The sequence below is a fragment of the Hyaena hyaena genome, unplaced genomic scaffold, assembly GCF_003009895.1.
Source record: "Hyaena hyaena isolate Hyena2069 unplaced genomic scaffold, ASM300989v1 scaffold_535, whole genome shotgun sequence".
Classification (NCBI taxonomy): Eukaryota; Metazoa; Chordata; class Mammalia; order Carnivora; family Hyaenidae; genus Hyaena; species Hyaena hyaena.
The window spans coordinates 1242803-1270717 of NW_024081167.1; the positions used below are offsets into that span (position 1 = coordinate 1242803).

The following is a 27915-nucleotide window of genomic DNA, read 5'->3' on the forward strand; positions in this document are numbered from 1 at the left end:
ATAATCTGGACATAGAAACTAGTTGAATACTCTATCAAGAAAACAAGTGACTTGAAAAGGCAGGCTTTAGCAATGGCTACTGAGATATGGCAATAGTAATTAAAATGATCATTACTCTGTAGCATTCACAGAACTGTAACAAATCTCAAAATTATAAAAGTAGCAAGTGAAAAATATCAATACTATGTATCGCATGCCTTAATGGGAGATTTGCTATGTCTCTGCCTGATCATAGACAGTTTTGTTCCCTGAAGAGAGCAGTCCACTAGCTAAAAGTCACAGCCCAACATATCCTGTATCCTATATTTTTAATTTATTTGAAAAAAATTACAATATTTGGAAGAGCATTTAAAAAGCAAAGATGGAGTAGCACACTAAAGTCCAGTGAACAACTTTTGAATAGTATGGAGATATTATTTTAACAACCTATTATCAACTGTAAAGTATTAAGAGAAACGAGAGGGCAAAAAAAAAAAAAAAAAAAAAAAGCAGGTATTCATTTCTCCTATGAGGAGGACCAGGTCTATTTTGTACCTCAATGCTTTCTACAACAATCACTTCATCAGCTTGATAGAATAAAGATTCTAACCTGAGCGTCTAACTTACATTTCTTGCAAATATACAATAAATTTATAGATAGGTGCTATATGTAATCATACTTCCTAAAAGTAGAATTCTAGGCCATTTCTACAGCTATTCCTTAAAAAAAAAAATACTGATTACAGCAATTAGATGAAGCCAAGGCCTTTCTTTATCAAGTACAATAATATATATACATTATTAAAGCGGAATGCTTCCAGCACATTGAATCTCCCCCACTTTAGTTATATCTTAGCTCCAAACTATGGGATCAGATTGGCAGCAAATCAACATTCTCATCAGAATAAAAAGGGAGAGAAGCATTGCTTAACAAGAAGAATGTCTGGTATCTAGAATCACATTAGGTTAGAAATTCAAATAAAACCAATCCTAAGTAATTCACCCTGTGTGTCCATAACTAAAAGTCCTAATTTTATAGGGACAAGTCCTAAAACTCACTGGTGCCATGTTTCTACAAAGACATGCATAGCACCACATAATTCAATTCAAACAGTACCCTGCATTTCTTTTCTTTTTTTTTTTTTATGTTTTTTATTTATTTCTAGGGGAGAGAGAGAGAGAGAGAGAGAGAGAGCGTGAGCAGGGGAGGGTCAGAGAGAGAGGGAGTCACAGACTGAAACAGGCTCCAGGCTCTGAGCTGGCAGTCAGCACAGAGCCCGACGCGGGGCTCGAACCCACGAACTGCGAAATCATGACCTAAGCGAAAGTCGGACTCTTAACCAACTAAGCCACCCAGGCGCCCCAGTACCCTACATTTCTTTGCATGAGGTAAGAGATACTTTCTGAACACCAAATACCTTCTCAGTGGTATGCATTGTTTTTAACTTTATTTAGACACAACTCACATATAATAAAATTCACTCCCTTAAAGTATATAATTGAGTACTTCTTAGGAGTTGTACAAACATTACTATGTTTATTGGCTCCCAAAAAAAGCCCATATCTATTAGCCATCAGTCCTCTGTCTCTTCCCCCCTAGCAATAAGTAATCTACTTTCTGCCTTCTTAGATTTGCTGATTCTGGACATTCCATATAAGTGAAATCATATCATATGTGGTCTTTTGTTATTTACTTCTTTTAAAGTTCACCTATGATGCAGCATATATTAGACCTTAATTCCTTTTTATTGCTGAATATTATTCCATTGTATGAGTATGCCACAGCTTATGTATTTATGAGTTGATGGACATTTGGGTTGTGCCAGTTTTTGACAATTACTAATAATGTTGCTATGAATATTCAGGTACCAGTTTTTGTGTAGACAAATTGTGTGCATTCTAAGTCTCCTCTTATGACTTTCCCTGCATAGCCTACATTATAGCTTTACTTTTTTGTTAATGGTAATGAGGCAGAATAGCATAGTGGTTGAAGGACTGGGCTCCAGAGACAGACTGCCTACTTCAAACCTAAGCTAAGGTACATACTGGCTGTATGATTTTGGTTATCCAACCTCACTATGATTCAATTAGCTCAAGAGAGATGAGGATAATAACACCTATCGCTAGAGTTGTGATAAGAATTAGATGACATAAATTACAATGTAATAAATCATTAAACAACTTAAAATATTTTGAACACAAAGGCCATTTTGTGCAAAAAACACTTCTAAGTAAACAAAAGCCTATATTCTGATTAACATTTTGATAAGGAATGATAGCACAGCCACATGATCGATGAAGTAGAACTGTGTTAAACTTTTCTGTTTCCAGGAAAAAAGGGTTAAAGATATCGGACAATGGGATAAAATGGTATGGAACTAAATATACAATATACAAATGAACACATCAAACTAGGGGAAGCTGAGTAAGATTGGTAGAATATATCAATGACAGTATTTTGGCTGTGATATTTCAGTTTTACCAAAAGTTACCAGTAGGGAAACTGGACAGCATGTGTATGTCCAATTATTATTATTTCATACAGCTGCATCTGAATCTATAATAATCTTAATAGAGATTTCAATTAAAAATACGTGTTCTTCAGGTAAATTTACTAAAATTCATTAAGCTGTATGTTTACAATGGATGGCTTTTATGAGTCATTTGCCATAGCCTGTAGGAGTTACACTTAAGGAAAAACCACCATCATTACTACCATCATCACCACTACCAGTGAGAACAGATTACACATTTTCTCATTAAATGACATTACTTTTTTCCAGTTTTAGGTCATTTGTGACTTTTTCTCTGCTTTTAAGATAAACTGACATACAATATCATGTAAGTTTAAGGTGTACAATGTAATGACTTGATGTATGTACATACTGAAAATGATTACCACAAAAGGTTAGCTAACACACACCCATCACCTCACATACTTACAATTTTTGATATACTCTTTTGACAGATATACTTCCAAACATATTTTGAAATACTGTTATATATCTTGAAATACTGAAATATATTTTGAAGTATTGTACATGATAGTCACGGTGGAATACGTTACATTCCAGAATGTACTCATCTTATAAATGGAAGCTGTCCTCCATTACATCTTGACTGAGTAGATCACCACTACATTTAATCATGGAATAAACAGATGTAGAAATCAGCACCTCTCTTCCAAGAGACATAAATCTAATTTAAAATAAATATGTATAGCATGTTTAGTGAAGCAACCAGTACAGTTTACGTCCTAACTTGTCCACCAAAAACACTTCATCTCAACTTAGTCATCTCTTAACTTAATTCTCAGATTATTTGGACCTTGATTTCAAGTCAGTTTGAGTAACAGCCCTGAGTGAATACAAAACATTGAGTTCCAGATTCTTAAAATTGCAGGTAGGTTGACATTATCATTGAATATGTTTTTACACAAAATATTGAAAATCCACCTAGTATCTATTTCTACTTTCTGCAGCTTGGCATATTTACCTAAATTTCATGACAAGTGGAAAAAGCAAAAATCAAAGCTGATAGAATTTTCCTATTTTGGAATGGGCAACCAGAATCTTTTTTATTGTGAAAAGATTATATGTCTATCTTAAGTTAGGGATTTTCTGCAATGTACAATCTAGGATCAGAATAACGCTGGAAAGATCAGACACTTAAGACCCTTTTTGGCTTGCAGTCACAGTGCTTCAAGGGCTCTCCCTTGCCCTGTCCTCCTCCTGTACATGTGGGACTCTCCCTTCCTACTGTATATATTTATTTTGTACCATATGCCAAGGTATATAGCTGTACTATCCACCCTCCTTAAATAACGTCACAGTATTCCCTGAGTTTGGGCAGTGAGTCAAAATAGAAATTGGAGATCTAGACCAAGTAAATACTGTATATTTGGCAAAATCATTTGTGGTTGTGTTCTTCAGCACAATTTCCAAAATAACCACCAGCTCTACTTGGCAACCCAATTCTCCCACAGTTAAGATTCCAGTTGTAAATTTGGCTTGTGCGAGTTTCCTGCTACTGGCTTTGGTGCCATCACCATGCTTAAGAACTACTATGCAATGGTGGCATAGTCATTGAGGAAATGTTATTTTGATGAACCAACACTGACAGCTGCTCCAAATTTTAACCTGTCTATATGGTTGTTTATAAATCAAAGAAGTTCCCCTCTAGTGATTTGAGATGGCTAGGTAAGACTTAAATTCTGCTGGGCAACAACTGAACTCACAGAAGGAATCAGAACATAAAAAAAGCAAGTTTCATATTTCTTAGTAGTAGATATTCTAACATCCTTTTGAAGATATTTTATTTCAAGATAATTTCAAAGAATTCATAAGAATTTACGAACCTGGATCTGGGGCATAATGTAAAATCAGGTTTCTTCTAAGTGTGTCTGTGAATTATAGGAAAGGTTTCTTACTGAGATCAGCAAATAAGGAAATGCATTTTATTTCTTTTTTATTTTTTTAATGTTTGTTTGAGAGAGAGAGAGACAGACAGACAGAGTGTGAGCAGGGGAGGGGCAGAGAGAGAGGGAGACACAGAATCTGAACAGGCTCCAGGCTCTGAGCTGTCAGCACAGAGCCTGATGGGGGCCTTGAACACACAAACCAGACCCTTAAGTCAGACCCTTAACCGACTGAGCCACCCAGGTGCCCCAGGAAATGCATTTTAATAGTGATATTTGACTTACAGCTTTGTGTGGGGGTGGAGCCTTGGAGGAATTGATAGAAAAATTATAACTTCAGCAAGTGAAACCAAAACATTAACTGCAGTTTTTGTTACCTAATACAAGTCCAGTGCCCAAACAGGACTTTGGAAGTCTGTCACAATAACTGCTTGGCAGGTGCATTTCACTTGTTCTGGAAGTGAGGTTGACCTGTCCATGTGCCACTGCATCAAAATCATACCAACCTCTTTGACTGCTGTCATGGACCAGCACAGTGCCAGATATAATTAAGGCTGTAGTTGGTAAATGTGTGCATTTAAACAAAACAAGGGACTCCCTTCTTTCCAAGTTAATTTCTCATTAACCACTAGTTCAGTAATAAAATAAGCAAAACAATACTGCAGATTAAAAAAAAGATCTACCTTGTAATTGTCCACCATCACTCCCATAAAATGCAATTGTTCAAGACAGTTCTATCTATGTAATTCTGGGAACATCCAGGTGGTACTATCACACATACGGTAAATAAAATACAGACATTATGTCTTTTACAGTAGACTATCCTATAGTGATTCAAATAACTTCTCTTTTATAATAAAGGAGAAAGTGGTACTTATATTCAGAATGATGAATATATATACATCTCCTCCTTAAAATCATTTAAGCTCCTTATACGATATTAAATTAATATCTATTTTCAGCATACTAATAGGACACATAAAATAACAAAAGAGTCTAAATTTGATAACAGGAAAGAACAAATCTTCATGGTCACAATAAAACTATTAACCGATGTATGTATTCTTATTTACCAATATGAATGAAAATGTTACACCTGTTATTAGTTGAATAACTTGGAGAAAGCATATATCACAGCATTTGAAAAGTCTCCAAAAAGCAGTTAGATATTAGTCTGTTAGCAAAAAGAACTGTTTATTTTTAATTCTGAATTGCTGGAATAATTAATCATAGTTTTCTCAACAAATAGTAAGCATTTATGCCAAACTCCTAAGCAATTCCTTTATTATTTTAGGACAAATAAGAACTAACCAAATGAGCTGTTTCTATTCCAGAGATCAGTAGTAATACTTCCCCCTTGTAATCATGTGAAATAACCTCCAGTATCAATGATTAAAGTGAACTTAACTGCTGTTTCAAAGATCAAAATAGAAAGTGTTACAAAGTGAACCACAGAGGACAAATGACTTTGGAAGTCTGATTTTGGAAGTAATGTCCATTATTGTGCTCTTTATTCTGTCCATTTTTAATCGTATACATGCCTTCTAAACTTAAGTTTGACTTTCCAATCCTTCACTAACACTTCTCTGCTGAGTGACATTGAAAAACTATTATTTATTGTGTTGAAATTTATATTCTGCCTCAAACCTGTTATAAAACACACATGCAAACATGTAAAAGAATAGAACACTCGTCCAGTATTTCAAGTTTCCATTAAAATGCAAATATAATGATTTCATTAACCAGGCAACAATACCCAGAGTCTTAAACCCAAAGCAAAGCAAACCAGACCTATACCTTTTCTCTTTAAACCTCAACTTCCCCTAAGGAACAATCTTACTCTTATGTTGATTCATTTGTTGATGAATATTTTTATTTGGATTTGCCAGTATAACCCCTTATTAGAGAGGAGAAAGCACAGTGTGAGACTTGAGATTTTAAATTCATGGATGCATCCTACCTTACACAGGAAAATATAAAAAAAAAAACTATTTCAGTAAATCTTAAGCAAACGACTGGAAAATAACCCTATGCTCGATTCTTAAATACTAAATGCAGGGGGTGGGGGAAACAGTCGATGCAATTAAAAGTAAGTCCTGAAGGTAACACTCAGTAAATAACACTTCTATTTCGTAGTCGACCTTGTCAGGAGTCTATCCAGGCCACACTTTGTCATAGGTAGAAAACTCTCCATAGAAACTCTGTTGGCTTAATAACACTAGACAAGCAGCCCCAGTGAAAAGATTCGGCAAGACTGGAGTGTGTGTGTGTGAGTGTAGACGAAGGAGGGGAGAGGGAGAGAGGGAGAGAGGGAGAGAGGGAGAGAGGGAGAGAGGGAGAGAGAGAGAGACGGACACAGGGGCAGATTAATAAAAGACCAAAGAAAAGAAAGCAACCAAGACAGAGAGAGAAATTTGGATGGGGCTGTTAGAAATCCGCTCCCTACTTCTCCGTTTCTTTGCTGGGATTGGGTTTCATTTCTTTCGGCGCCCCTGACCTTGCAGTCTTCCAACTCTCAACTCTGCCCCCCTCCTCCCGCCCGCCCGCCCCCTCCCCCGGCCTGCGCCTGCCTTTGTGTCTGCCTGTCACTTACCGGGGAACCAAACGAAGCTGATTCGGGAGAAGCACAAAGCCAGGACCCAGATTTGCCCACAAATTCTCCCACACACGCTCCCCAGGCTGGCAGGCACAGCCCATCGCGGAGCCGACGTGCCCGGAGAGAAGCGGGGTCTGCTCGGGTTCGGGGGACCCGAGGAGCTACGCTCTCCGCTCCCTCCCTCGGCGCCGCCGGCAAAACGCGCGGACTCCGGGAAAAAACAAAACCCCACTTGGTGTGCTGCAGTTCCACTCCCCGTGACACTCGCTCCGCTCGTCCCCCGAAAAGCGGACACGGGGGCAGAGAGGGGCGGACGCGGACGCGCAGCCAGACCCAGACCCCGCAGCAGATAAAAGGGCCGAAAAACACTCCGTCAGAGTTCTTTTCCGGGGTGGGTGAGGTGAAACGAGAGACGGGTCTGACTTACAAGAAGGGGAGAGGGTCGGGGAGGGCTCGAGGGGAAAGTAGTGCCCCCCAAAGCTGAACTATCTGAGAAAGGGAAGCAAAGAAAAATCACTTTCCTGAAGATAAAAGGCCGGGGAACCGGCTGGCCGCAGTCACAAAGGTAAGTTTTCTGGGGGGGGCGGGGGCGAGGAGCGTTAGCAGGGGAGAGAAGAGAGCACGGAACCGCAGGTTTGAGGGGAGGGGGGGAATTAAAACTATATTTGTCAGCCATGTTGAAGAGGCTCCAGTAATTTGTGAGGCTTCCCTCTTCGCTCCCGGTATTTGCGGGTGACACCGCAGGGTCCGCGCCCCCGCGCCTGGGAGCCCGAGGGAAAGCGAGGGGGGAGGAAGGGGGAGATCCGCGGCATGGGAGAAGCGCTCTGACCTCGTTCTCGTCCCGCAGCCGTGCAGCCAGCCAGCAGTTGCAGTCGGGGCTCCTTTCTAACAAATCCTAAAGGGCAGCCATCTTGCTTCCTTTTGCTTCTCTCTACGAAAGCAGCCTAGCCTCCGCATCAATATTCATAAGGCAGTTTGACGTGTGTTCTCATCACTCGGCGGGGCCGGCGTCTCGGGGCGGCCGCGCCGAGGGGGCGGACGTGACTCGCATGCGAGCGGGGCCTGGGCGCGCGGCGCTCGCGAGGAGGCGGCGGCGGCCGCCCGAGCTCTGGCCGCAGCCGCTGCTGCCGGCTCGCCCCCGCCCCCGCCCCCGCCCCCGCCCCGCCGCCGCGCGCTCGCCTCCTCCGCCTCCTCCCCTCCCTCCTCCTCCTCCTCCTCCTCCTCCTCCTCCTCCGCCCCGGCCTCCGCCGCCGCCCTGGGGCTCTCAGCCCCGGCTCCCAGGGAACCAGCCCCCTCGCCCGGGGCTTCTGCACAAAGGCCGGCGGCCGCACCTGGGGGCTGTACAATGGGGTGCGCGGTCCAGGCCGGGGCCGCCCTGGCGCGGGGCGGGGGAGCCCGGAGAGCGGTGCGCGGGGATGAGCGCGGGGGGAGGTCCAGCCCCCCGCCCCCTCCCTTCCCCGGCAGCGAAGCCAGACCCGGGGCGCCCGGGGACCCCTCGGAGCGGCAGCCACCAGGGTGAAGTTGCGGGGCAGGCGCGCACAGGAGGGTGGCGGGGGTGCTTGCACGAGGATGGAGACCTTAGATTAACCTTTTAAACTTTCTGTTAGCACCGCACTCCGCCACCCACCTGGAGGTCGGGGCGCACCCCTCACCCCTGCGCGCACCCAGCCGCACCCGGCAGCCTCGCGCGTTCGCCCCTACTCCCACCGCCTCGCAGGTATCTCCGCGCGCGCGCGCCCACCCCCTGGAAGGCGCTCGGGCTCGCGCCTCGCCCCCGCCTTGGCATCCTCTACACTGTCGCTTTCATCTCGCTCCGCAGAAGCGCTCCCCGGTTTCGCAGAGGGCATGCCCTTAGTGCTTTAGGGGCCTGTAGTTTTAAAGACTCGACAAATTAGGAAATTGACCGAGGCCTGCTTCACCCCGCCCCGGCCCACCTTCTGTTTACTTTTGCCACGTGGCCTGGGAAGGAGAGGGATTCTCACAGATCCAGGATGAAATTCTCACCAGTGACTACTACTCGCTAGATGCGATTCTAAGAAATAAACCTGCGCTTCCAAATGCCTACGTTTTCTGTAGTAAGAGCCTCTATTTTGAAAATTTTCTACCCGTACGTATAATTAAGTAACGAAGAAGTCGACCCGTAAAGAACTAAATTCCAAGCGACGACACTCGATATCCCCCGACGTTCCGGATTCTATACGTACGTCTTTCCATTGACAGTTGTCTTTTCTCCTGTCGACTAGCCTTAATTCGCTTTTTAATGCCCTTTTTTTTCAAATCATAAAATTTTTATTTGAAGATAAGATAAAGAGCAAAGCCCACGTGAATCATTACAACAGTAGTTGTTGAAATTCGTCCCGTACAAGAAGTTTTCGCATACCGACCTTCAAATTTTAAGTAGGCTTTTGGGGCACATCTTTTATAGGATCACTGCATTGTGATCCCAATACCTTTGAGTCAACACAAGTTATTTTGCGTAGCCCACTTTGTTTCCTGTAGTTTCTTTAGAAGTAAGGCGTTTTCCTAATTTTATAAAATCACAATATTTCCCATCTGAAAGAGGTTAAAAGGGAACTCTTTCTATGTGCCACATAGTTACTAAGAAGAACGTTTAAAGTGTGTTCTAATGAAACATTGTATATTCCCTTCTGAGACAGAGTTCACTCAGAATTCGAATTTTGCAAGAGCTAAGCAAAATTGTTCATTTCTCCTTAAGCATTTCACGTGACATTAAGTTTCTGCCTCTTCTAACTGTACACTAATGTGTCACTGAGGTCTTGTTAGTGGACTTTAAGCTGTTTGGGAGGTTCCTTCTAATTTTTTTTTTATCAAGTCCAGAAAGTAAAATTTTCCAAAGGCTATGACATATATTTATGTAGTGCATAGTATAGCAGAATTGTTGAAAGCATGGGCTTTGGAGTTGGACAGATATGGTTGAATCCTGACTCCACCCCTTATCAAGCGTGTGGCTTTGGGCATGTAGCTTAACTCTCTCTGTATCCGTTTTTTCCTTATGTATTAAACACCTTCTGAAACAAAAGGGTTGTTGTGAGGATTGAGACACTAGGTGTCCAGGTGGCAATTATTATTACCATTAAGAAACCATTTACTTCCATAAGCTTTTCTTGATTAGAAATATATAAGTAATTCTATGTCTTCTTATCTTGAATACATGTGGATAATATTGTATTCACGTGTGTTTGATATAAATATCTTCATGTTCCCTTAGCTGTTTACATTATAATTGGGGAAATGATCTTTAAGGTCACCTCCTTCTCATTTCATCTTTTAAACCTCTCCCTCTGTTGTAACAGGTGGTTCTTGTCTATCTGGAATCATGCTTGCAGTTGGTTTTGCAACAGGCCCTGAACCTTTTCTTGCCAACTTCTTACTCTTGCACCCTGACCCCACCCTTAACCACGGCAACAAGTGTTAATTTAGAAGAATACACATTACTCCACTTAGCTATTGTGACTTTTCAATAGCAAAAGGAAGCAGAATTCTGCAGGCCTCCAACTGTAAAATATGTTAATGAGATTTTATATTGTTGATAAAAAAGAAAAAAGAACCCTTCTTGCTTAGTTGCTATTTCTGGGAAAGAAAAATAGCACAATCAGTTGTTTACTGCACATTAGTGCATACCTGTATGAGTAACTCAGAACCAGCTTTTATTAACTGTGTGCCTTCTTGAGATTCTTCCTATAGGTGTGGGCAATCTATTTTTAAAAGGTAACTTGTTTTAACACCAATTATTACCAAATTCCTTACCATTTTTTTCTGAATAGAAATAACAGCACTACATCCACCCAGAGAAATTCTTGGTTCCTTAACAGAGAAGAAAAAGACTAATAGAACAAGTTCCACAACATGCATTCTGTGTTAGAAAATTGACTTGATGGGCCTGGGCACCTGCTGTCTAACTCAGTTGCTCAACTCCGTCTCTAAGCCTCTTAGGGTGGAGGCAGCTTTCTGACTGCTCTGTCCATTAAAGAGCTGACAACAGCAGCTTGCTTTACAATGCAAATTTCTTATATTGTGCTAACAAAACAACAAAACAAAACAAAGCCAAAAAAAAAAAAGAAAAACCAAAGGTGCATTCTTAACTTCCTCCCCACCTGCAGAATAGGAAATTTTCTTTAAGGACTTGATGTTCTCCTTTACGGAGAGAAATTGTTGTGATACATATTGCTTTGGAAGAATTAGAGTGGTTTAACATTAACATTGCCATGGCCTGTTGTTTCCCATCTCCGAAAACGTATTTCTGAAGTAAGACATGATAAAGATTTTCTGCAGAAAATGACCTTCAGACAGCACAGCAGTCATTGCTGTAAAGGGGTTTTCTTGTTTCTCTTGTTTGGTGACATTACTGCACACCATACTAAGGTATTTTGTGTAATGTTATAATGTGTAAACCTACACATTTAACATAGGTAGAATGTGAATTTTTAAAAGTTTCCAATAAATGAAACATTTAGACATAACACTAATAATACGCTATTATTAGTAATAAAAGCCATTATTGTCTAAGGCCAGGGATCATACTATCATGAGGTCTTGGTAGATTCTTCTTTTATTAATATGATTTCTATTTTTTTCTGACTTTATTTCATGTGGCTATTTTCTCTTTCTATAATTTGGAAATTTTTAAGACACAGAGACACATGAGACAATACTGATGCAAGTCAGGAGCTAAGCCAATGTGTATACTGTCATAATGGGGGCAAAATGAAATGTCAGATAAAACTCAAAAGTCTAATCTTGTTAAAATATTGCTAAAGGCATTATAAAAAAGAATATTAGGATCATTCATGGGACAAATGTCATGGAAATGCTTTCAGAAGTATTGCAGTTATGTTGCTGATATCAATCTCTTTTCTCCTCATGAAGTATGATTTCACAATTTAGTAACTACTTTCTTTACTGTCATTCAAATTTGGTAACCCACTTAATACCCCAGTTTCTTAGAATAATTTTTCAACTTTGATGGTGAATTTCAATAATGAATAAATTTTAACTATTAGTAGTTACCTCAACACCATTTTACATTTATATTGGATTTTATAGACTTCAAAGCATCTTTTTGTACACTAAACAATAGTTTTATTTGGTAAAATTATGCTATTATGTTTAATATTCAAAATCATATGCCATATTCCAATTGGCATTGAATTTAATTCCAGGCCTATGAAATATGAGTTTCAGGGATTTTTCTCAAGGTCACTTAGCCTGTAAATAGAGGAAGAAGCACCTCTTAAACTCAAGTTCTGTGAATCCAAGTTCAGGCCTTATTCATTACACCAAAATTAACCATATATCTTTTCCTGTTCAGCTTCCTCTAAATTTTTTCTTGCTATTAATAGTCCCAACTGGTATAGGAATCCTTCCTTCAAAACTCACAATGATTTTCCATTATTCTTTGTTATTTAGAAAAAAAAAAAAGTCTCAGCATTTACATTTACTCATTTTTAGTACTCCAAAGGGAATACAATTGGCTAAATACTGGCTATACACCAAGCATGGGGATAATTGTTGTACATTTATTATCTCTTTTAATGTAATGCTTATTAAAAGCAAATAATGTAAGTATCATCTTATAGAGAATTAAGGATTGAGTAATTTGGTTGGGATGAAATATTAAAGAGCTGGAACTAAGGTCTAAATCAAGGTTTCTCTGACTCTAAAGCTCATGTTCTTGCAAACTAACATTGTCCTGTCTTCCTGCCTTAGCACATATGAAGGTTCATGTGTACCATAAGTTCTTCACACAGCAGGTTTTAGCAATAACATCAGTATTCCCCCATATATATAATCATGTATATATAACACCATGTATATATAAAACCATATATATAAAATCATATATATAATATTTGTGTATATTTAAATTTCTTTTGTCTAAATCTCTACTTGGTATTTCTTATTATTTACTCTCTACTCTGTTTCTTTAGTTTCCATTTCAGGCTAGGAAGTTGGCATGCTTGAACTCTTTGGAACAATGATTACATTTGTGTAATAAACATGATGCCACAGTGCCGTCCACCCCTCCCACCACCACCACTGTAACACAAGTCTCACTCCCTCCCCCAACAAATTGTTTGCAAAGATAAGTTCTGCTGTTTTCAATATTGGTGTGGTAAGAGAGAATTGCACCCTTGATCTGCTCCTGACTTCCTTGAAAGACTTGAGTTCATTCCCGCCAAACAGGGAAGCTGGCAGGTGGAAAGAGCGCCACCTACTGAAATTGTTACTAAGACATGGGTCTTTGGGGATAAAATGTTCAGAATGGGATAACACCAAAGCATTCCATTGGGAAATTGAATCAGAATCACCTGTGGAGCACTTTAAAAAATAAGCATAACTAGATTCCACTCCAATTCCCCTACCAGGTCTGGGATGGGGGCTAATATAGCAGTATTTTTAAAAGATTCATGGACAATCACATGTATAAATCTGGTTAAAAATTACTGGTGTAGCACCCTATGTGAATATTAATAGTTACTAGGCACACAATGTTGATACTCACAGAATGTCCCATGACAGAGCAAATGGTGTGTATCTCTCTATAGTCTAGTGAAGACTTCACACCTTTGCAAAGGTCCAGTGGAGCTGCCTGTGACTCTCTTTCTGTATTTCAGGTTGATTGAATTCATCTAAGTTCTCTTGTGACAGGGTAAAAAAATAAATCTCCTTTGAGGAAAAGATAAATAATTAGCAGCCTAAGAATGACTCAGATTATCAGTAGTGAGAAAGAAAGATTAGAGGGAAATGTAAGCAATAGTACTGATACCCTGATGCAGTGGGTGGGTGGGTGGGGGAAAATGATTGGAAGTTGCCAGAGTTCAATTTGTGAAGAATATTTTGGGATTTGCATTCCCAGGGGATAATGGATTGGTTGATCTTTGTCACACTTCTTTTTCTAAAAATTTTAAACCATTTTTTAATCCAGGTAATTAGACAAATTGAATCTAATTTCACTTTTCGTGAAAATAATGCCCATATGATAGGTTATGAATGTGTTCTATAGCTCCATGCTAACTATTAGTGCCGTGCTTCTAGAAGTAAGAGCTACAGAGATTAAACTAATTTGAGGTCCCTATTTGATTCGGCCCTTTCTTATAGATACTATGTATGAAAAAAAGAAAAATTTAAAAAGGAAGTCGGGTAGCCATTATTTGACATCCAATTTTCTTATTCTAAAGTATGTTATGTTTCATTCTTTCTAGAGGTGTGTGAGAAAGCCTAATGAGATCTGACTCATGCCAACTCAGACTAGTGGGAGCAGGAGGGGCCTAGTAGTATCCTGCAAAACTCTGCACTACCAACCTCTGTTTAATCTGTTTTCTTATTTTATGTCTTAGTGTACAATATTGTTACTATTTGGCAGAAAACCTCCTTGAAATGTCACTAATTAGGCATGCCTGTAGGGAGAATATGGATTGATTTTCAAACACGTATCCTGACACTTCACAGTGACTTTTATTCCCAAGAAAATAAAGTAAGTCCAAGCAGGGGCCACAAAATAAACGCTCCTGAAACAAAGATTAGAGTCAAAGGTGAAAAGAAACACAGGTGCGTACACGCATACACACACACACACACACACACACACACACACACATTAAATCAGAATATCCAAAACAAATCCTAAAGGAACATTTCATTAGTGGATCCCTAACTTTTATTGCTCTGATATATGATAATCATTGGCTCTAGTTAGACTGGGTAGGGAGAGGGAAGGAAGTGAGGACTATTGGAGATAGGTGTGTTTACTGTGGGGCTGGTGGCTGTCAGGTGGGTGCAATCTTAATGATAATATGGATAAATTTTCTGAAGGAAACTTTCTTAAATATTCTGGAACCATAAAACATCAGTAGGGACTTTCTACTAGTGAAAAAGGAATGAAAGAGCCTCTCCCTAAATTTAATACTCAGAAAAGAGTAAAGTCTTAATTTTGATGGGTGAGGACTCCCGTTAAAGGTCAAAGTTGGATGAACTCACAAAATAAATGTTCAAAACATTTAGAAAGCATAAGTAGTAAAAGCATCATTATTGAAAGTGTTAAACTCAATCTAGAGTCAATGACATGGTCTAAAATTGTAGTCTAGATGCTGCAACTGCAAACCTACCAAGAAAACTTTGATATGCCCTCTCTCATTTAGAGTTTACAATAACTTTGAAAAATAGGTGAGAGAGTTATGACTTAACTCATTGGAAAAAAAATTTTAAACTAGAGAACATGTGTTTAACACATAAGGGGACATGTCAGAGAGATTAAGTAACTTGTCCAGGGTCACACAGCAGGTGATAAATTCTCAGACTTAAGTCTTCTTCAGTGTTCTCTTCACAAACTGAAGGGAAACAAATAAACCAACTTTAATTCCTTCCTTGGGGCAGAAAAGAAGCTCTGATCAACTTGTGACATTGTATCTTAGGCTGATACATTTTCATTACTTGCCTATGCTCACCCAGATGGAGGAGAATGCTACATTTAGGAAAAGATGTGTTTAGTGTTATTTTTTTAAAGTAGGTCATCCATTGTGGTAGGAATTCTGTTCATTGCAAAAGTGAGAGTTAATCTAGTCCCTAAAAACATTTCCAAGGGAGAGAATAACAAGTTACTCAAAGGTAGGAAAGATCAAACATTGGAGCTCTTCCTTGATTTCTCCTTTCTCAGGCCACAGAGAAAGCTGTTTGGGGTATGAGTGTTTGTAATTAAAGAAGCAAACTTGGATAAGAAGTTGTTGGATAAGAAGACATAGATCACATTTTCATAAAAAGCAAAAAAAAATTTTTTTTAATATCTGAAACTAATGTGAACAATTCCCTTTTTATTGCATAGGGCTGGAGAGGGTAGAGTTGGTTGATTTAGTTTAAGTCAGACTTTCGAACTCACAGATTTTCTAATGAAACCAAAACTCAGAATGAAACTTCACTCACACAATCTGGAGTAAGTGAACTGTTTTCCTCTAAACCATTTCATGAAAAGACAAATTTCTTGCAATTCTAGCAAATAACAGTGTCCCCCAACAGGGCAGCTTTCCAAGCAAAAAACACCTTATTACATATCCTAGATCTTTAGAAAAAAAATTAACATAGAATGAATTTATTATAGAATTGTTAATTCTTGGTGACAATAATTATTTTTACTTGCTAGCATCCATCTTTAGTTCTGAATTTTTAGAGACTTCATGCATGGTAGCCTATGTGGAGGGCACTGGTTTGGGTAGTAATGCATAGAAATCAGAAGCATAGCTTTGGGCGACAAGAAAAATAAAGTCCCAACTAAGGGACCTTTCAGATAGCTTTGCCCATGAAAGGGTTGTGCTATGAATTGGGTGTTGGGGAGAAGCTTACAAAAGGACTTGAGATGAATGAAAACTAACCTAGTCTGGACATCTTCTCAGAAATGTTAAAAAAGAAAAAAAACAACAACTTTAGAAATGAAGGATTGTTAGTTTCACTTTCCATTGCATAAATGGTTGTTCAGGTCTGCATTTCTAATTTATCATAGTTGATGGTGGTGTTTGAGATACTGGTGTGTCATTTGTACTTCAATTTTCCCATTCTTGAGAGGCAGTTTAATCAGGGCATGACCAAACTGAGTCAAACTGCATCATTACGGGGGTCTGCTCAGGAAATCCTCAAACACAGAAGGATCAGAAGTGGATGGAAATACCATCATAGAATGTCCCTCAAAAGAGCATTATGAGAATGACATTATATATTCATTCTTGTTCCACACTAGTGGTGACATTTTCCATGCTCTACTTTCTTAGCCTTATTGTTTAAAATTAAATGTATGTAATGATGGCCCACAGCAGTATTCTCAATCCAATACACTCCTATTTCTTCTCTCATCCAGTGATATAATAGTAAACAAGATATGTCATCTGCTCTCACAGACCATATAATCAAGGGGGGAAACAGACATGTGAATGGGCAATTAAAACATTACCATGTTTTGGTAAACTCTATTAACAAAAATGTGAGGATGCAATAGACGGAGTGCTTAGCTCATATTTGAAGGCTCAGAGAAACTGCCCCTTAAAAGTGAGATTTCATGTGAGATCTTAAGAATAAATTGGAATTATTAAGTCTAGGCTTAAACTCAGAGAAAAGTATTTGGTAGAGATAAAAAGAGTCTATGAAGAACCAGGGCATGACAAAGCATGATATATTTGAGAGAGAGAGAGAGGAAGAAAAAAAAAACCACATTCCAAATGCCATGTTTAGAAAGCCAAGAGCAAGAGAGTGAACTCTCAGACCTCAGCAGTGTGCAGGGAGCTGATCATGAGGGTTAGTGTAAATCATAGTGAAGAGTTTGGATTGTGGCCTAAGTTGCAATGGGAAATCAATAACAGGTTTTAAAAGAGAAGAAATGATTCGGACTTTGGAAATTTCTTGGTAGTTGCAGTGGGGAGAAGAGATTGAGAGAACACAAGAGAGACTAGGACCCCAGTGAGGAGACAGGAGAAGTCCATTAGGAAAAATTAGAGTGTTCTGGGTTAGAGATAAGGCAACAAGAAGGAGAGAAATGGAGAGGTCCAGGGATATCACAGACTTAGAAGAAATGGAGCATGGTAACTAGTACTTTGAAGCAGGGATAAGGCAGAAGCAGGGCTGAAGGATGTTACCCACATTTCTGACCTGGCCAATGAGATGGTTGTTGGTGACTTTCAGTTGAGATAAAAATAACAGGAAGAGAATAGGGCATGAAGGTAGGAGTTTGGAGACTGTGGGAGAAAACATGAATCAGTCACACACACACACACAAAAGTTACGTTGAGGGGGCACCTGGGTGGCTCAGTCGCTTAGGTGTCCAACTTCAGCTCAGGTCATGATCTCATGGTTCGTGGGTTCGAGCCCCATGTCAGGCTCTGTGCTGACAGCCAGCTCAGAGCCTGGAGCCTGTTTCAGATTCTGTGTCTCCCTCTTTCTCTGCCCCTCCTCTGCTCATGCTCTGCCTGTCTCTCTTTCAAAAATAAATAAAACGTTAAAAAAATTTTTTTAAAAGTTATGTTGAGGCACCTGAGGGTTGCCATGTGAGAATGTGAGAATCCAAGCAGTTTGATAGCTGAGCCTGAAACCTTGGAACCAGATTCAGACTGGAGTTACAAATGTGTGACTCTTCTGCATCAGGACGGCAGCTGAGGAGGAAAACTTTTGTGCTCTGATTGAGAAGAAAAGCGGAACTCTAGGAAAAGAACAGAGGAACACCATCCTTGAGCTTTGACAGAAAGAAGACCTCTCAGAGGAGGAAGGCAGAGGTGAGTGGTGGTGTGGGAGTGAGCAAGCTTCAAAAAGGAGGTCTAACCTGTTAGCAGTACCACATACTACTGAGCTATCACCGGAGACGAGTAATGAGAAGTATGCCTGGGGTAGGACAGTGGGGCATTTGCTGCATTCTTGGGCACAGTGCAATTCAGCTGAAGACCAGACCTAACAGAAGCCAGATTGCCTGAGGTTGAAGGATAAACAGGAAGGGAGGATGAGGAGATAGGGAGTACAAATGACTACTTAAAGGTTAGTTCAAGATGCGAGGAAGGAGATAGCAAAGTTAAGCACAGAGGGATATAGGCTTGAAGAAAGAATTTTCTAAGATGGGAAAGATGAAATTGAGGTGGGTGGTTAAAGATGCAGAGAAGAAAATAAACCTTCCTATACAAGGCCCCTAAAAGGTGAGGTCTTTTAACAAAATGTTGAAATGACCCCAGAAAATATAGTCTTAAAGGTGAAGATCTTTAAAAATGTTTTTAATGTTTATTTTTGAGAGAGAGGAGTAAGGACAGAGGATCCAAAGCAGGATCTGTGCCTATAACAAGTAGTCTTGTGTTAGGCTCAAAGTCACTTATCACAGGATCATGACTTGAGCCGAAGTTAGACACTCAAACAACGGAGCCACCCAGATACCCCAAAGGTGAAGTCTTTTAAAAGATATTCTGCTGGGGCACCTGGGTGGCTCTGTCGGTTGAGCATCCGACTTCAGCTCAGGTCATGATCTCACGGTTTGTGGGTTAGAGCCCCGTGTCAGGCTCTGTGCTGACACTAGCTCAGAGCCTGGAGCCTGTCTTCAGATTTTATGTCTCCCTCTCTCTCTGACCCTCCCCTGCTCATGCTGTCTCTATCTCCCTCTCTCAAAAAAAAAAAAAAAGAGAGAGAGAGAGAGAGAGATTCTGCTGAGAAGCTGAGGTGGAAGATTGGCCAATTTTTTCAGTGTGAAGTTTTCTTTACATTTCTTATGGCTCAGGTAGGGTTTACTCCATAGTTACTGACAGAGGTTAAAAGAGTTCATTTCACTGTGCCCTACCTCCCTCTCTGTCTCTAGTGGGTCCCAGAGACTGCCTTCATGAGTGTTTTATCATTGCTTTGTAGAGAGAGAGGAATGGGGTCTATGAAAAGTGTTATGAATAAATGATGATGTTTTGAACAGACTGGTGTCTGTTATATAATATAAAGTTCTAGAAGTCAGAGCTTTCTTTAAAATGCAAAGGTATATTGTAAAACACTATAGGTAATAACAGAGTTATCCTAAGGTCATATGAAGCTCTCTTCTAGGTGATATGAAGTCATGGCTATGATTTCTAGTCCATACTTCCTACTATAGTGACAGGTCTGTGATCCAAGAATAATCATAATCATAAGAATACATATCAAATATTGATTGTCTACCTAATGCTGGGCACAAAGTATATAATATTTTTATATTCTTACAAAAATCCTACAAGACAGATACCATTATTTTTAGTATATAGATAAGTAAAGGCTCAGAGAGGATAAATAAATTACTTATAAAGAGCTAGTAAATGGCTCCACTATCATTAGAACAGGCTTGTTTGTTTCAGGGTGTGAGCCTTTTACATTGAGTACCATGATGCATATTGCAGAAATATCTAATTAAAATTATGCTTGTTTTGAATTTGTTTCTTGTTTTTATTAATTTTTTAATAGTTTATTTATTTTTGAGACAGAGAGAGACAGAGAATGAGTGGGGAAGGGGTAGAGAGAGAGACACACAGAATCTGAAACAGGCTCCAGGCTCTGAGCTGTCAGCACAGAACCTGACGAGGGGCTCGAACCCACGAACTGCAAGACCATGACTGGAGCCGAAGTCGGACGCTTAACTGACTGAGCTACCCAGATGCCCCCTGAATTTCTTTCTTAGTCATTTGTTATGCAACTAAAATATCTCCTCTGTTAGAAAATAGTGAATAGCTAACATAGGGAAAAATTGGTTTTGGTACATAAGGGAGAGAGAGTTGGAAGAAAACTGGATCCAGAAATACAGAGATCGGAGGTATAGCTTAGTAGTAGAATATTTGACTGCAGAAATACAGAGATGAATGGGAGGGAAAAAAATTATTATCCCCAGCATCACATATTCCTTTAGCTTGTGCATTTCTTCATGCACTTCATTTATTCATTCAATGAATAGTATTTTTAAATTTATAGAGACATTTTATCCTCATAGAACTAAAAGTAATTACATAATTAAATACTTACTTGCAATTATGAAGCCCTACAAAGGAGAAGTTTAGAGGCTGTGGGGGAAGATAAAAGGAAGGAAAAACTCAGTTAAGAAGTCAATTTAAGCTTTCCTTGAGGAAGTGATAAACTGAGCCGACTTTTGAAAAATAAGCAGAAATGAACCAATCAAAGGAGGCATGAGGAGAGGTGTCTTGTTCCGGGCAGAGGGAATTGTACATGGGAAGGTCCAAAAGCAGGAAATAAGGCCAGTGTGGCTGGAGCTCAGAGTAAGTAGGAGAATGTAATTAAATGCGATTCATCAGGTAGGCAGGGGCCAGAACATGCAAGGCCTTGTGGGTTATATTAAGTACTGTTTTTTTTTTTTAAATAATTATCTATCATTTTTATCTATCTGCTCGGGATTCACCTCTCCCCTCCTTTTGTTGGGCAATGAATTACGTATGATTTACCCTTAAGGTGCCAATCTTTAAACCATGAAACTCAGGGGGAACTAGTCTACCAGGAGCTTCAAGGGTGAGCACATGTTAAATCAGCCTTGATCAATCAGAGAATAACCTTCTTGTCTCCCTACAGGAACTGTTAAGAGACGGAAGCATACAGCCCAAGTCAGGCCAGGCAGAACCAATAAGGCTAACTGACAGCCTTTTGCAGGTGCTGTTGCAGAAAAGTACTCTCTTTCTGTGGGGATTGCTGCCTTTGTGGGATGTAAACCTAAAGCTAGGCAACCAGAAGGGGAAAGCTCAATTCTCTCAAAGGAAACATCTCTCCTACAGTATAGCCAACACACAGGCCAGCCGAGTTGAGAGATGAAGAGATAGGTCCGGTTGACATAAATGAACAGATCTCCTCTATAACGTTTTAATTTTGTGAAACAGTAAATTTCTCTTGGCAGGCAAGCCTGTTTGAAATATATTTTAGTCACTCAGATCTGGAAGAGTCTTGATTGATTTTCTAAAGTATGGTACGAGAATTGAAGTGCGGTAGGTAACAGACTTTAAAATGTGGAATTATCAGAATGTTAGTAAGGAAGATACAGTGATAAGCCCTCTTTCATTAGCTGAGAAATTCACACAGCAGTTGATTAACTTGTGACTGTGGCATCCTGAGACTTAGAGCCTGGGCCTTTGAGACTGGAGATTAGAGGGCATGTTTGAGAAAAAAATCAGGAACGTATTGGCTCTCTCTTGGGAGGTTTAGGGAGGTCCTTAATGAAAGGGGCAAACTGCAGTTAAAGCTGGTTTGTCTGGAAGCAGTGAAAACACAAGAGCAGACCTGAGCCCTTACCCTGAAATCCCAAACAGCCAAGAGTCAGAAGTACTTTAACTGTTTGGAGTTTACAAAGTCAGGTTCTCGCCTCCAATTTAAATTTAGTGGTATCAGAGTTGGGGAGGGTAGAACAAAATTGGAAAATAAGATTGAAACCAGAAGCCCTACCCACGCCTGTTGACAGAACTTCAAAGTCAATAGTCAGAAGACAGAAAGATCCTGATTGGAATCTAGAATAAAGGATTAGGCCTCAATGCTAACTCCGGCTTTTGTTGCTTACTCACTGAATTTACTGGAAACAAATAGTTTGTCGAGTTTACCAAGCTTTTAAGGAACTTGGGTTACCAGAGAAACTCAAATACCCATAAACTCAGGGGTGTGATTGCTCAACCCCCTAGGCAATACTGAGTGGGAATCTTTAAGCCACACTAACAGAAACAGCACTGTTAGTCAGATATGATAATCAGAAAGTAAATATTCCTCAGTGTCGTTCTTAGCTGTGGCCATACAGGACAAATTACAAGGAAATCTTCCCAGAAAACAGGTCCAAGAGCAGACAGAAGAGATCCCCCAAGAAATTCACTTTGAAACCAAAACTAGGGGTCCTTCTCCTCCTGTCTAGCAGGATAGTAAGTATGCAGATAGTAGATTGCATACTGCCCCTCCTCCCATTTCCCCTTTTTAAAGTAGAGGTTTTTATGGTAGCTGTTTTGTGTTCTCCTCATAAATGTATATTATGTTTGTTGGAGATGGTTAAATGTCTCATTTTACAATAGGTTTCTTAACCATGAGGAAAGCACAGTAAAGAGAGTCTGGACTCAGGCTGGATGCAGTAACTGGATAAAACTCGAGTGGTGCTGGTATTCGTATATTTTTTATTCTATCTGATATTATTGCCTAATGTAGGCTTGGGGAATTCAAAAAATTTAGGTATAAGAAAAATAAATATGGATCTTGTGTAGCCAGAAAGTGAATATAATTGTCTGTGTTTTGGCCTATTCTGAATCCATTTCTCATAGGTTCACTCCCTGATTTTCTCAGGGGAACTATTCTCTCCTCCTCAAACACACCCTCCACCCCCAACCCAGGTAGGTGACTAGGTGAATCTAACTTCATGTGCAGCCTCAGAGGTCAATATTGACATGGACCTGGCCAATCAGAACACTGTAAACCTCTGGGGCACCTGGGTTTGGTTAAGTGTTGGACTCTTGGTTTTGGCTCAGGTCATGATCTTATGGTTCATGGGGTGGAGCCCCACACCACACTCTGCACTGACAATTCCGAGCCTGCTTGGGATTCTCTCTCTCCCTCACTCTCTGCCCCTCCCCTGCTTGTGCTCTCTCTCTCTCTCTCAAAATAAGTGAACATTTTTTAAAAAACATTGTAAAGCTCTGATTTTAGTGATTGATTCTGGACATCTGAATCACATGTTCATACCTAGACCAGTTAAATCAAAAGTGATGAGGCAGTTCTGGAGAAGAGGTATTTTATTTCTGTTGAGATTGTTGCAAATATAGAATATAAGCTTCGAGCTTCTAGCAACTATCACAAATGAAGAACCTACCTACCAACAGAGCTAAAATAGACAAAATAAGAGAAGAGAGAGAGACTTGGTCCTGGTGATAGCGTTTGAGCCACTTCATCTAGGTGAATCTAAAGATAATCTATCCTTGATATTTTTATTATGTCAGTTAATCCTCTGCCCTTCAACATTTTGGGGGGGGGGTGTGGGCAATTTAGTTTATGTTGGTTTATTTCCTTCCCAACTGAAAGAGTGTTTAATTCAAGAGCAACAGGATGTCATGAAATGGATTTTATCGGGAGAGAGATGTGATGAGACTTGGGATTTTTTAAGACAAGGCTTTGATTCAGCAACTCTTCTTGAAGGAACACCACTAAAGCCTTTCCCATGTCATTCCTGAAAAGTAATAAAGAAGGCAAATTATTTGGCTTACTGGTTGTACCTATATTTGTACCCAGTGTTTGTAAGGAGACCAAATGTAACTGGCTAGGGGTCATTGCTGGAGACACGGTAGACGAGTAGAATATTGAATACACATCATTTTGTTTATTCTTCTTTACGGCCTGCTGTTTAATCTCCCTTTACTTTGCATAGAATTCTACCCATGAACACTTTTATACTTTTACCAAGCCAGTTAGCATTTCACAGATGACTAATTTCTGGTTCATTTGCTGATTGTGAATTAAAAGTTTGAGAAGACAGTTGGTAGGACTCCTTTGTCTTCTCCAAGATAGAAATATATTAAGCATTTTTAATGAAAAGATGGAAGAGAACAGCCCTTTTAATTGCTGTAATTATCTATAGCAAGATACAGAATTACTCATTAGCATTGATTATGTCACATATGCATATATTTATTAAGACTAAGAAGAATATTGGGAATTTTCTAATGAAGTTAGAAGTGTCTGGCTGTCTTCTGGCACATTGTATAAACTAACCTGTTTTTTTAAAAAGTCTTTTAATTTTACCCAATATGTAAAAGTAAAGTATACGACTTGTATATCACATTTTTAAAGGCATTTTGTTGCCCTCCATTTCATCTCCTTGCCCCACTATGGCCCAGATTGTGCACATGATGGTATGAGCCAGTGTTGATCATAATCCTTACAGATGAGGCCAACACTTCAGAGGAGGCAGAGCAACAGTGAAGAACTAACTTGGATCCTCAAATGACCTCCTGGAATGGAGCCACCTACTTACCTTGGAGCACAGATGGAAATAAATAAACTCTGTTTTATATAAAGCATGATAGTTCAGTGACTCTTTATTATATCAGCTTAGCATGTACCCTAATTATATATCCATCAAATACAATGGATTATTATTTCCAAATAATCACTGGTGTGTGTGTGTGTGTGTGTGTGTGTGTGTGTGTAGCAGATAAAGTGGCCAAAAGCTAAATAAAACACAACTGTTCCTTTATCCCATGTAGGATCACCCTACATGGCCATGGCTGTTGAACTTTAGAATGCATAAGAATTTCCTGGGAAACTTTTTTAAAAAGATAATTTCTGGGGTGCCTGGCTGGCTCAATCAGTTAAGTGTCTGACTTTGACTCAGATCATGATCTCACAGTTTGTGAGTTTGAGCCCTGCATTGGACTCTGTGCTGACAGCTCAGATCCTGGAGCCTGCTTCAGTTTCTGTGTCTCCCTCTCTCTCTGCCCCTCCCCCACTTGTGCTCTGTCTTTTTCCCTCATAAATAATAAATGAATAAACTTAAAAAAATAAAAAAATAGAAGGATAATTTCTGGTTCTACTCCCAGAGATTCTCATTTACTTGGGCAGGAGTGTAGTCCAGGAGTCTACATTTTTAAGTAAGCATTAGAGATAACTGTGATATAAATGGTCTGAGAAACTTTATGTGTAGATACATCAACACTGCCCATGGAAAATTATGTGTACTTTATGAAAAATATGGGTATCTAACAGAATAACAAGGGATGTGTCTAAATTCACAATTTTTTAGCAGAAAAATTTGAATGTGATTACTTGGTTTATAAGTAATGTTATTATATTTACTTTTTTAAAATGTTTTTAACATTTTAATTTAATTTTGAGAAACAGAGAGCATGAGTGGAGGAAGAGCAGAGAGAGAGAGGGAGACACAGAATCTGAAGAGGTTCCAGGTTCTGATTTGTCAGCACAGAGCCCAATGAGGAGCTCAAACCCATCAACTGTGAGATTATGACCTAAGCCAAAGTCAGATGCTTAACTGACTGAGCTACCCAGGTGCCCCTATATTTACTCTTTTAAAATCAGATTGAATTTAATTCTATCTAAGATATACCAGAACTTGCCACACTTAATTCTGGGGGCACCTGGATGGCTCAGTCAGTTAACTATTTGACTCTTGATTTTGGCTCAGGTCACGATCTCACAGTTCAAGAGTTGGAGCCCTGCACTGAACTCCATGATGACAGCATGGAACCTGCTTGGGATTCTTTCTCCCCCTTCTACCTGCCCTTCCCCTGCTCATGCTCGCTCTCTCTCAAAATAAATAAATAAAAATTTAAAAAAATAAGAAAGGAAACAATTCTGCATGTTCTAAAATGTTTGAAATATGCTAAAGTTATGAATAATAATTGAATTATAGAAAGTGACTGAGAATCTGAAATTTATATCAGAAAGATATAAAACAAGAGGGGCGCCTGGGTGGCTTAGTCGGTTAAGTGTCCGACTTTCGCTTAGGTCATGATCCCGCGGTTCGTGGGTTCGAGCCCCGCGTCGGGCTCTGTGCTGACTGCCAGCTCAGAGCCTGGAGCCTGTTTCAGTCTGTGACTCCCTCTCTCTCTGACCCTCCCCTGCTCATGCTGCCTCTCTCTCTCTCTCTCCTAGAAATAAATAAAACATTAAAAAAAAATTTTTTTTTAAAATAAAAAAAAAGAAAGATATAAAACAAGAAATAGAATTCTTGCTGCAATATTCAGTTTTTTATGTAATAAATGAAGGTTCTAAACTTTAATTTATTTTGAGAGAGAGACAGAGTGTGAGCAGGGGAAGGGCAGAGAGAGAGGGAGACACAGAATCTGAAGCAGGCCATAGGCTCTGAGCTGTCAGCACAGATTTCAATGCAGGGCTCAAACTCAGGAGCCATGAGATCATGAACTGAACCAAAGTCAGATGCTCAACCAACTGAGCCACTCAGGCACCCCTAAAGGTTCTAAACTTTAAGCAATCATAAATTTAAGGATAGAATGACAACCTTAGTATTTGTTTCTTGGATATTTCTGTAACTTATTGAAATAGCAAGAGGTAAGTAAGCAGATAAGAAAAAGGAAGGGAAAGGAAATGCTAAACTTAGCCTCCTCTTGCCTCAAATCCTCAGGTTTAAAAAAAATATGATGCCTTGGAGGAAAACAAAAGCCAACCTGGGGTAAAAAAAAAAAATGCCTCCAAACTGTGCCTTTAAACTCTTTACTTCATTTTTGTTGAATTATGGGTCCTCTACCTCTTGCTATATATTTGCTGTGAAGAAAAAAGGACCTATTTTTCAGCTGAGGGCTTATTCCACTTTCTCAGAATGCAAGAAAAACATAAAACGAGGAAAATTTTGACCTAATGCAAATTTTTCTTCAAGGTAACTATGTTCATTTCGTGGAAGAAAGCAGCTGACACAAGAGGCCTGAGCAGCAACAGAGAAGCGTGTTTCTCTTCCAGACAAGGGGCTTTACATGCTCCTCTCATTCAAAGGAGGAAACAAGTAGGACTTCACATCTATGCTACTTGAAAGTAAAGAGGTGGGGGCACCTGAGTGGCTTAGTCGGTTAAGGTTAAGTGTCTCGCTCTTGATTCCAGCTTAGGTCATGACCTCACGGAGATTGACCCCATGCTGACAGCGTGGAGCTGCTTGGGATTATCTCTTTCCCCCTCTCTCTGCCCCTTCTCCCCATTCGGGCTCTCTCTCTCTCTCTCTTTCTGTCTCTCTCAAAAATAGATAAACATTGAAAAAAAAGTAAAGAGGTGAAAATTTTCACACTTTTTTACTTCTTTACCTTTTCACATTTTTTTTTAGTGGGTTTTTCAAATGGTTAAGCAGTTTACCTTTAATAGACATTTAAAAATGCTCTTTTTTGGTGTTTTCATTCCAGAGGAAAGAATGCACTTTGCACTCTGATATCAACATTATTAGTGCATGTAAATTTTTCTTTCCAAGAGAGTCCAGAATTACTTTGTGTAAACAGATTCCTAGAACCTGAAGTCTTATTTGGCATACATATAAATTTTAAAAGGAACTACCAATCAGCAATATCAAATTTCTCGACATCCTGTTATATATCTGGATGTGGGTGAAATACTGTTATCTAGTTTTTATTGCAAAGCAAAAATTCAAAGCTGGGTGTTTACACAAAGATACTCTCAGTGCCATACCATTATGAGGAATAATTGGGTAATGTAATGTTTGTAATATGTAATGTGTTTGATTGAAGATTTTTAGGAAAATTAATTTTGAGAAAAGCAAGCCATGTTTTCTTGGTGGATTTTTGTTTGATTTTTAAGTTAATGTTAGTGACATAATTTTTTACTTTAAAATTGAGTTTCATGAAACAAGTGAAGGGGTTTAAGAGGTATAAACTTCTAGTTATAAAATAAGTACGTCATGGAGGTGAAAAGTGCAGCATTGAGAATATAGTCAATTAAAAATTAAAAT

General features: G+C 39.5%; 1 protein-coding gene and 1 long non-coding RNA gene across 5 annotated transcripts in view; one reads left to right on the plus strand and one right to left on the minus strand.

Moving 5' to 3' along the window:
• The window catches only part of TET2 (tet methylcytosine dioxygenase 2), a 131209-nt gene extending 123169 nt beyond the window's left edge, over positions 1 to 8040 (minus strand). For 3 of the 4 annotated variants that reach the window (XM_039255631.1, XM_039255632.1, XM_039255633.1), the window contains exon 1: positions 7822 to 8040. The gene's annotated coding sequence lies outside the window, so the exon portion shown is untranslated. The remainder of the gene's footprint in view (positions 1 to 7821) is intronic. The other variant, XM_039255630.1, reaches the window with a different exon arrangement.
• LOC120247617 lies at positions 6996 to 24509 on the plus strand. The gene is made up of 5 exons (XR_005532367.1): positions 6996 to 7557; positions 18132 to 18259; positions 21051 to 21128; positions 22520 to 22603; positions 24376 to 24509. It is a non-coding gene; the product is annotated as an uncharacterized LOC120247617 (long non-coding RNA).
• The last annotated feature ends 3406 nt before the right edge of the window (positions 24510 to 27915 follow it).